Genomic DNA, 10,264 nt, shown 5'->3' with positions numbered 1-10,264 from the left:
GCTTCCTCCTCTCTCTCTCTGCCTGCCTCTCTGCCTACTTGTGATCTCTCTCTGTCAAATAAATAAATAAAATCTTTTTAAAAAACTTTTTTAAATATCCCTACCCATTGACACGTATTAACCAGTGTTCCTAGTCCAGGGCTCATCTCACGACACAGTCTGCTTTTTCTTGTTCTTTAGAAAAAGTGAAATGTGCTAATCCAGCTCTGGACATTGATCTTTGCTTTCACCTGTCAGAGTTTTGGAGTCCGGCATTCCCCTTACTCCTGAGAAGGTTGTCCTCGCAGCTGTTATCCTGAGAAGTCTGAAGGATGTACGTAATGGTACGGCCTCAGTCACAAAAAGTATTACAGTCACTACTTGTGGGGTGCAGTGGTAGGTGATGATGAGGCCAAGGAAGAATACAAAAGCTTAAGGGCTGCAGTGTAAGAGAAAAAATTTGAGCCTGGCGCACTTGGCTGGCTCAGTCAGTAGACCATGCGACTCTTTGTCTCAGTGTAATGAGTTCGAGCCCCACCTTGGGCATGAAGTCTACTTTAAAAAATAATGAGATAAGGGCACCTGGGTGGCTCAGTCAGTTAAGCGACTCCCTTTGGCTCAGGTCATGATCTCGGGGTCCTGGGATTGAGCCCTGCATCAGGATCCCTGCTCAGCAAGGAGTCAGCTTCTCCCTCTTCATCTGCCCCTCTGCCTGCCTGTGCTCTCCTGTGCTCTCTCTCTCTCTGTCAAATAAATAAATAAAATCTTTATTAAAAAAAAAAAAGGAAAAAGAAAACCAAGTTACAGGTAGAACTGGGACTGAGCTGAAAGCCTGAGCACAACTGACCACATCAAGGGAACTGCTGGAACATAAGAGCAACTTTTATATACTTTTGCTGGGAGAAGCAGGGGAAAGAAAGGAGAAAATGGGAGCCGGAGGCCTGAAGCGAGTCAGTCATTATCTTGCAGGTTTCTGGCAAGTCTTCCTAAATGCAATGGGCCTGTGGTCTCCAAGATCAGGAGTAATGACTCCCACTGCTAGAAGTCCCGTCTTCCAGGCTTGGTGAGAGTCTCCACCGGAACTAGAGAAAAATCCTTGGAACCTGTTGGGGAAATGTAAGAGTGAATCCCAGAGCCAGTGATGGCAGCTGAGATGGACTCTAGGCTTGCTTTGTGAGGACCCAGATCCATGAATTAGAAGGGATGCCAAGCTGAGATACAAAATACAAAATGTTGTCCTAGGGACAACAAGGAGACAGCAGGTGGGCACCTGGGTGGCTCAGCTGACTCTTGGTTTTGGTTCATGGTTGTGAAATCAAGCCCATGTTGAGTGTGGAGTCTGCTTGAAATTCTCTCTCTCCCTGTCCTGCTGCCCCTCCCCAACCCTCTAAAAAAAAGGGGGGGGAGAGACAGAGCAGTAAACACTCCCAGTCGACACTTAGGTGCTCCAGGTCTAGGGGGTGACCAACAGACCATGAATCAATGCCTCAGGCTCCCTAATGGATGAGTAATGAAGAAACCTCTCTGTCTTTGATCAGCACAAGTCTGGGCCATCTGGGGACTTCCTTCCCAGGCTGCACAGCCATCAGGAGCATGTCGGGGAGACTGGCTATAAAGGAGGGATTGGAAAGGGTGTTCAAAGACCACCAGTGAGCAGCTAGTGAAAGGGGAAGTTCTACTCTAGGACCCCAGGAAAACAGGAAACATTCTTATCTGAAACTGCAGAAGAAGAAAGAAAGCAGTCGTCACTAAATGAGAATTCATGATCTTTATTTCCCAACCATCTGAGTGAGCACTGTCTGTGCTTCTGAAGCCATGGCTGAGTTCTGGACAAGTACAGCCATTATTCTGGCCCTTTCTCTCTCCGTCTTTCTCACAAAGGCTAGAGCACTGCTTCTCCTTCTGTGTACGTTTACCTTCTTTGGGCCTCCACTTTGCCAGAAGAAAACCAGCCAGTTACTGTTTATTTGTTGGGTGTGATGACATTCAGGTTCAGGTGAAATTGGAGGAAGGCAATATTCCCACCGAGAAGATCGAGATTTTTAAAAGCAATACACAGGGGGCGCCTGGGTGGCTCAGTGGGTTGAGCCTCTACCTTCGGCTCAGGTCATGATCCCAGGGGCCTGGGATCGAGTCCCGCATAGGGCTCTCTGCTCAGCAGGGAGCCTGCTTCTCCTCATCTCTCTCTCTGTCTGTCTCTCTGCCTATTTGTGATCTCTCTCTCTGTCAAATAAATAAATAAAATCTTTTAAAAGCAATACACAGGACAGCAAATGACCTGCTGGAGCCCCATCTGAGTCAAGGACCCAGGAACTGAAGAGAACGATCCATATCAGGGCTCATCTCGGGAACAAGGACCTGCTGCTCTGGCTCCTGCATGGAGAAATTGCTCTGTCAGAGAATTGAAGGCCAGCTCCCTGACACTAGCAATATGGTGTAGGAAATGGGACTCCACCTCTGCTGCTCTGCGCTAGAACGAGGTGTTTCTACAGGGGCCCCTGGCTGCCTCAGTCCATGGAGCACGTGACTGTTGATCTTGGGGTCATGATTTTGTGTCCTGCACTGGGTATAGAGATCACTTAAAAATAAAATCTTTTTTTTTTTTTTTTAAGGTGTTTCTGGAACACCTGGGTGGTTCAGTCAGTTAAGTGTCTGCCGTCAGCTCAGGTCACAATCCTGGAGGCCCCAGGATCAAGCCCCACGTCAGGCTCCCTGCTCGGCAGGGAGTCTGCTTCCTCCTCTGCCTCTAATCCCACTCATGCTCTCTCCCTCTCTCAAATAAATAAAAATCTCTTTTAAAAGATTTTAAAATTGGGATGCCTGGGTGGCTCAATGGGTTAAGCCTCTGCCTCCAGCCCAGGTCCTGGTCTCAGGGTCCTGGGATCAAGCCCCGCATCCAGCTCTCAGCGGGGAGCCTGCTTCCCCCTCTCTCTCTGCCTGCCCCTCTGCCTACCTGTGATCTCTCTCTCTGTCAAATGAATTAATAATATCTTTAAAAAATTTTTTTTAATTTCAAAAAGGTGTTTCTACGTAAAAAAAAAATGAAGTCTTCACAAATCACAGGAGAAATGCATCACTGAATTGCTTTATACGATGGAGAGATAATTAAATATAAACTTGTCTTATTCGTTAGTATCTTTTCATATGTAGTGTAAATCAGAATCAGATTATATGCTGAGATTTTTTTTTCGATGCATTACTATATCAGAGTGCTTTACAAAAAAGAAAACAAAAATAGAATGACTCCGAGGTGCCCTGCCACCTAGTCTGCGAACTGTACCAATTTTGTGAATTATAATATAGAAGATCAAAATAAAGCCTTTTTTTTTTTTTTAAGATTTTATTTATTTGACAGAGAGAGAGAGACAGCGAGAGAGGGAACACAAGCAGGGGGAGCGCGAGAGGGCGAAGCAGGCTTCCCGACGAGCAGGGAGCCGGATGTGGAGGTCGAATCCAGGACCCCAGGATCATGACCTGAGCTAAAGGCAGACGCTTAAGACTGAGCCACGCAGACGCCCCCAAAATCAAGGCTTTACCAATAAGGTGATTTATTCAAGCCCATGTTCCCTCTCACTCTTCAAGTCGTGTCACATTAGTGTCTCTAAAAACAAGAGTGTGTGATCACACGTCAGTATCCTAACCCGAAACTTAACAACTGACAACGTGGCAAACCTTCACCCTGGAGCATTGTCTTCTGTTTCAGGTCCTCGTCTGTCTTGTAGAATCCGGATCAGTGCCTCCGTGCAGTTACCCCGCCATGCGGGCTGCACATGCCCACAGACCCACCCAACACACCACGGGAGCTGAAGAGCCCAGACTGGATTTCGGGTTCCCCTCGGAGTTCCCCTTTTCCTTCCCCAACCCCACGCCGCTCCCACTTCCCTACATTAACTGTTCTTGCAAAGCTCTCAGAGTCTTTCTGGTACACCTGCCCTTCGAGGTGTCCCGGCTGCTGCTGCTTAGTGCGCATGTGCGCTTTCTGCACGCTAGGACGGAGCCTTGGGAATCACACGCTTTGACCTGCCCTCACCCCACTCTCCCCTGACGATTCTCTCCTGTCTTCCGTCCCAGCTGTACAACCCAGCACAGGTCCAGGCAGTTAGAAACACCACTAGTTGTTGAAAATAGATCAACTCCTAAAGCATCATTTCAGGTTTATAAGTCCCTAGCAGACACTTTTGTTGCCTTGTGTTTCGAATTTAGTAATTCTTTTCGAATGACATCAAAGGCCAACTTTGGGGTCTTGGACCCTAGAAATGTGACTCCCAATCTCTTTTTCAAGTCACAAAAATAACAGTTTATCTCTCTCTTCCAGATCCTTTTCTTTTCTAAATGCTGTGATTCCTCCTGCCCTGTTTGTCTTTTTGCTCTTAATTTGTTGAATCTTTAAAGTTTTGCTTGTTCTCCTGGCTGCAGCTCAGCTGCCAATTCTGCATGCACATTGTTTAGCACAGTCATGCTTCTCGTGTATCTTAAGCACTTTTGTGTGTGTGTGTCTGTGTCTGTGTGTGTATCTGCATACACAACAGTAACACTTGTTTTAGTTACTTACTTCTACTTAATTACTTAATTACTTAAAACTGGGGCACCTGGGTGGCTCAGTCAGTTAAGAGGCTGACACTGGATTTTGGCGGCTCCGATCATGGGATTGACCCCCATACTGCTTGTCCCTCTCCCTCTGTTCCCCCTCCTGCTCCCTCTCTCCCTCAAACAAATAAATAAAATCTTTAAAAATAACAATAACTACTTAAACCCTATCCACCCCACTTGGAATCCCACCAGCCTAAACTTCTAGATACTACTGATGAAATAACAGGACCAATGCGCAGTGCTTTGTGAAAGACCAATGGAATTCTTGTTTTTCTATCATTTCAACCATCACTGAGGTCTTAGTCTTATCTACAGTGAAAGCCAGTGAATTCTCCTCAGAAGTGATAGTGCAGAGAAACCGTGCCACAGATGGAAGCGTAGTCTGCCTAGCGGAGCTGCTTTTCTCATTCTTTAGGGAATTTGCTGTGGGATCCTACAGTTATTCACTTCTTTGAAATTTCAAGGTAACGGAACAAGAGAAATAGTAAACCTTTCATTCTCCTTCTCCACTTCTCTATGTTCCCAAGATTTCGAACTTTCTTTAAATGCATCTGGCGGGGCACCTGGGTGGCTCCATTGTTAAGCGTCTGCCTTTGGCTCAGGTCATGATCCCAGGGTCCTAGGATCAAACCCTGCATCGGGTTCCCTGCTTAGCGGGAAGCCTGCTTCTCTCTCTCCCACTCCCCCTGCTTGTATTCCCTCTCTCACTGTGTCTCTTTCTGTCAAATAAACACAAATCTTTTTTTAAAAAATATCTTTGGCATATCCAAAAAGAATAATAAAAATAGTAATAGTAACAATAATGAATAAATAAACAAATAAATGTATTTGACAGCCATTACAACAGTTTTACCCAACCTCATTTCTTTGAATAATCAAAATCCCAAGTGAAGTGCTCTGACAATAACAATTTTTCACTGTAAAGCGTAGCTATTTTCAGCAAAAGCTCCTGAATATAGCAAACTAATACAGACCACATACTTTTCTTATTTCCTAATCCTATGCTACTCAGAAAAGACCAGAAAAATCTTTATCATTGAGAATTCTTGTTCCTCAACAAATACCATCAATAAGTAAAAGTAGGGACGCCTGAGTGGCTCATTGGGTTAAGCCGCTGCCTTCAGCCCAGGTCATGATCCTAGGTCCTGGAATCGAGTTCCGCATCAGGCTCCTTGCTTGGTGGGGAGCCTGCTTCTCTCTCTGCCTCTGCGTGCCACTCTACCTGCTTGTGCGCTCTCTCTCTCTCTCTCTATCTCTCTCTGACAAATAAATAAATAAAACCTTTTTAAAAAATTTTTTTAAAAATTTTTTAAAAATAAGTAAAAGTATAAGATAATACATTGAGAGAATATATAACTAACAAAGGATTAGTGTCAATTAATACTAATATATAAAATATTTTTATTAATCAGTAAGAAGAAAGGATAATCCAGTAGAAAATTCTGCAGAATATACAAACGAGCACTCCATAGAGAAAGAGAAACATATGGCCAATAAACATATGAAAATATATTCAACCTCCCTAGGAATGGAGAAATGCAAATTCAGAGTATAATTGACAACAATAAAGAAGGCTGATGACTCCAAGTATTCAAGAGCATGTGGATCAACTGAACAGTTGTATATTGCTGATGAAAGTGTAAATTGGTACAATTTTTTGGAAAAAAAATTTGAGGGCACCTGGGTGCCTCAGTGGGTTAAGCCTCTGCCTTTGGCTCAGGTCATGATCTCAGGGTCCTGGGATCGAGCCCCACGTCAGGCTCTCTGCTCAGTGGGGAGCCTGCTTCCTCCTCTCTCTCTGCCTGCCTCTCTGCCTACTTGTGATCTCTGTCTGTTAAATAAATAAAATCTTTAAAAAAAAAAAAAAGAAATGTGAGCACATATGTACCTGGAGACACACCCAACAATGCTCCTAGCAGCATTGTTCTTCATTGGGGAAAAAAATCTGGAAACAAAACAAATGCTCAAAAACAGAGTAGCAGAAAAAATGTGCTGTATTCATAAAATGATATATATACATAGTATTGAAAATGAATGTATGAGGGGTGCCTGGATGGCTGAGTTGGTTGGGCGTCTGACTCTTGATTTTAGCTCAGGTCACGAACTCAGGGTGATGAGATAGAGCCCTGTGTGAGCTCCGTGCTCAGCAGGGAGTCTGCTTCTCTCCCTTTTCCTGTACCTCTGGCCCGTCCCCCACTCACACGCTCTCTCTTTCTCTCTCTGTCTCTCTCTCTTTCTAAAATAAAGAAAACAAATCTTTTAAAAAAGAAAGAGGGCGCCTGGGTGGCTCAGTGGGTTAAAGCCTCTGCCTTCGGCTCAGGTCATGATCTCAGAGTCCTGAGATTGAGCCCCACATCGGGCTCTCTGCTTGGTGGGGAGCCTGCTTCCCCCTCTCTCTCTGCCTGCCTCTCTGCCTCCTTGTGATCTCTGTCTGTGAAATAAATAAATAAAATCTTCAAAAAAAAAGAAAAAGAAAGGAAATGAACATAGGAATGTGTAACAGCATAGGGTAATCATAGTTATATATCAAAGGAAAAAAGGATGTTCCAAAGACAATATATAGTATGTTCATATAGTAGTTTGAAATTAAACAATGTATCACTTAAGCATATGTGTGATGTGGATGCCTGTGTGTGATTGTTAAAAAGTAATTTAAACAATAGAATAATCAACACAAAATCAGACAACATCTACTACTGAGGGAGAAGCAAGGAGGGGTCGAGTGATCTAGAGAAACACCTGGGTAGGTGTAGGTTAATAATAACATTCCAGTTCTTGGGTTGTGTAGTGGTTCACAGAAGACAGAGAGACAGGGAGGGAAGGACATAAGGAAGGAGAAATGTCCCAGTTTCTATTTAAAAAAAAAAAAAAGAAGAATTGAAAACAGACTCAGGTAGTCTATGCCAATATTCACTGCAGCATTTTTTACAGTGGTCAGAATGGGGAACACCCCAAGTGTCCCACAGAGATGACCATATCCAATGACTGGATAAATACGTTTTATACATTTTATAGCATACAATGGATAAGCAAGGACAAAATTCTTTTTTTCCTTTAAGGTTGCATTTAGTTAATTGACAAAGAGAGTGAGAGAGCACCAGCAGGGGGAACAGCAGAGAGAGAAGCAGGCTAACCGCCAAGCAGGGAGCCCAACACGGGGCTCCATCCCAGGACCCCGGGATCACGACCTGAGCTGAAGGCAGACGCTTAATGACGGAGCCACCCCAGTGTCCAGGAATGAAATTCTGACAGACATCACAACGTGGATAAGTCTTGAAAACATCATGCTAAGTGAAATAAGTCAGACACAAAAGGGTAAATATTGTGTGATTCCATTTACGTGAAGGACTTAGGGTAGACAAATTCCTAGAGACAAAGAGAACAAAGAACCCCACGGCTGGCGGATGGAAGGAACGTGGAGTTATTGCTTCACAGGCACAGAGTTTCTGTTTGGGGTGATGAACGGTTTGAGAAATAAACAGTGGTCATCGTTGCACAATATTGTGAAGATGATTAATACCACTGAACTCTACACATAAAGATGATTAAAATGGCAAATTTTGTAGTATATACAGTTTACCACAATTTTAAACAACAGCCTCTCAGAGGACAAAAACCTGATTGCCCTGCCTTTTTTTTTTTTTTTTTTTTTTTTTCAAGCAGGCTCCATACCCAGCGTGGAGCCCCACGCAGGGCTTGAACTCACAACCCTGAGATCAAGACCTGAGCTGAGATCAAGAGCCGGATGCTTCATCAGCTGAGCCATCAGGGGCCCCTGCCCTGCCTATTTAAATTCTTCTTCACTCACCGCGTGCACCACGGCTCCCCTGTTTGATTTCCTTGCAGCCTCTGGGCAGAGGTGGAGACAGAGAAGAACAGGCCCGTGTTTCCGGCGGAGTAGTGACCACAGCCAGAGAAGACGCAGACTTTCAGTCTTACTGCATATTTGACACAACAACCAGCCTCTCCTTGCTCCGAGCCCCAAACCATCGCACCTCTGCAGCAGAACCTGTGAGGTGAGGCCCTGAGACTCCCAGCATCGTCGCCACTCCGCTTCTCTGATGCCTTGTCCAGCGCCGGCTTCCTTCCTGCCCCGGCCATACACCGTGATGCTCCCGCGAGGCCCTGCCCTGGGGACTGGACAGTCCAGGAAATCAGGAACTCACATCCAGACGAGTTGCTGAGAAGTTAACAGAAAATTACATGGAGAAGAATAAGTGATAAAAGATGAGCCCCGGAGAAGAGAAGAGAGACACCGAGGTGGGACAGAACAGAGAGGCCGCACGGGGGGCAAGTGGCTAACCACATCTGAGCCTCAGTTTCCTCACACCTAAAATGGAGCCAATACACACGATGTTGTGAAGATCAAGGGAGGTGACATTTAGAAAGATGCTTTAGTTCTCTAAAAAAAAACAGTGAAGAGAAATACAAATCGAAAATGCCTTTATTAGGGGCGCCTGGGTGGCTCAGTCATTAAGCGTCTGCCTTCAGCTCAGGTCATGACCCCAGAGTCCTGGGATCAAGCCCCACGTCACTGGGAAGCCTGCTTCTCCCTCTCCCACTCTCCCTGCTGTGTTCTCTCTCTTGCTGTGTCTCTGTCAAATAAATATATAAAGATATATATTTTTTAATGCCATTGTTATTCTCGTTGTGGAGAGAACAGTCCTGGGCACAACACGACCACACAGCTCCCTCTGGAAACCCCGAGGCTAAAGTCACTGAAGTGGGGAGTGGCTGGGAGGAGACACAGTTCTTTCCAGAGCCTCCTCCGGGCCACACAGAGACAGAGCCTAGACCCATTCCAGGTTCCGCCAACCCCCTAACTGCTGCAGGCCAGATAACACCAGAGGCCATGAATCAGCACTAAGCCTACAGCTCAAGCCGACAGCAGGAGGAGGCCTCTGTGCGTCTCAAAGACATCCTCTCTGGCCCCAAGAGACCAGGACCATGGGGAGCCTCGAGTAGGGGATTCCTGGACCTGAGGATTTCCCTCAAAGAAAACAGATGAAAAAAAGACCAGTAAGAGCTGATATTGTTTTGGGGGGATTTTTGTGTGTTTCTTTTTTTTTTTTTTTCCTTAAAGATTTTATTTTGAAGTAATTGCTACACCCAATGTGGGGCTCAAACCTCCAGATCAAGAGCCCCACACTCTACTGAATAAGCCCGCCAGGTGCCCCTTTTATGTCTTACAAAATAAAAACATTCTGAGGTATCTGGGTGGGCCAGTCAGCTAGGCATCTGACCCTTGATTTCAGCTCAGGTCGTGATCTCAGGGTCTGAGATCGAGCCCCACATTAGACTGCGTGCTCAGAGCGAAGTTGGCCTGGGATTCTCTCTCTCTCTCCCTCTGCCCCTCCCCATGCTTGTGCACTCTCTCTCTCATTCTCTCTTTCTCTCTCTCTCTCTCTCAAATAAATAAATAATTGTCTTTTTTTAAAAACAACAAAGTAAAAACATCTTTTTAAATTAAATAGCAACCATCATTATCATTTTATTTAAAAAAGGAAATTTGGGGGTACCGGGGTGGGTCACTTGGTTAAGCGACTGCCTTCAGGCCAGGTCATGATCCTGGGGTCCTGGGATCAAGCCTCATGTCAGACTCCTTGCTCGGTGGGAAGTCTGCTTCTCCCTCTCACTCTGATCCTCCCCCCTGCTCATGCTTGCTCGCTCTCTCTCAAATGAATAAACAAAAAAA

This window comes from Mustela nigripes, chromosome 10 (assembly GCF_022355385.1).
Source record: "Mustela nigripes isolate SB6536 chromosome 10, MUSNIG.SB6536, whole genome shotgun sequence".
Lineage (NCBI taxonomy): Eukaryota > Metazoa > Chordata > Mammalia > Carnivora > Mustelidae > Mustela > Mustela nigripes.
This window is presented reverse-complemented; position numbering follows the sequence as displayed.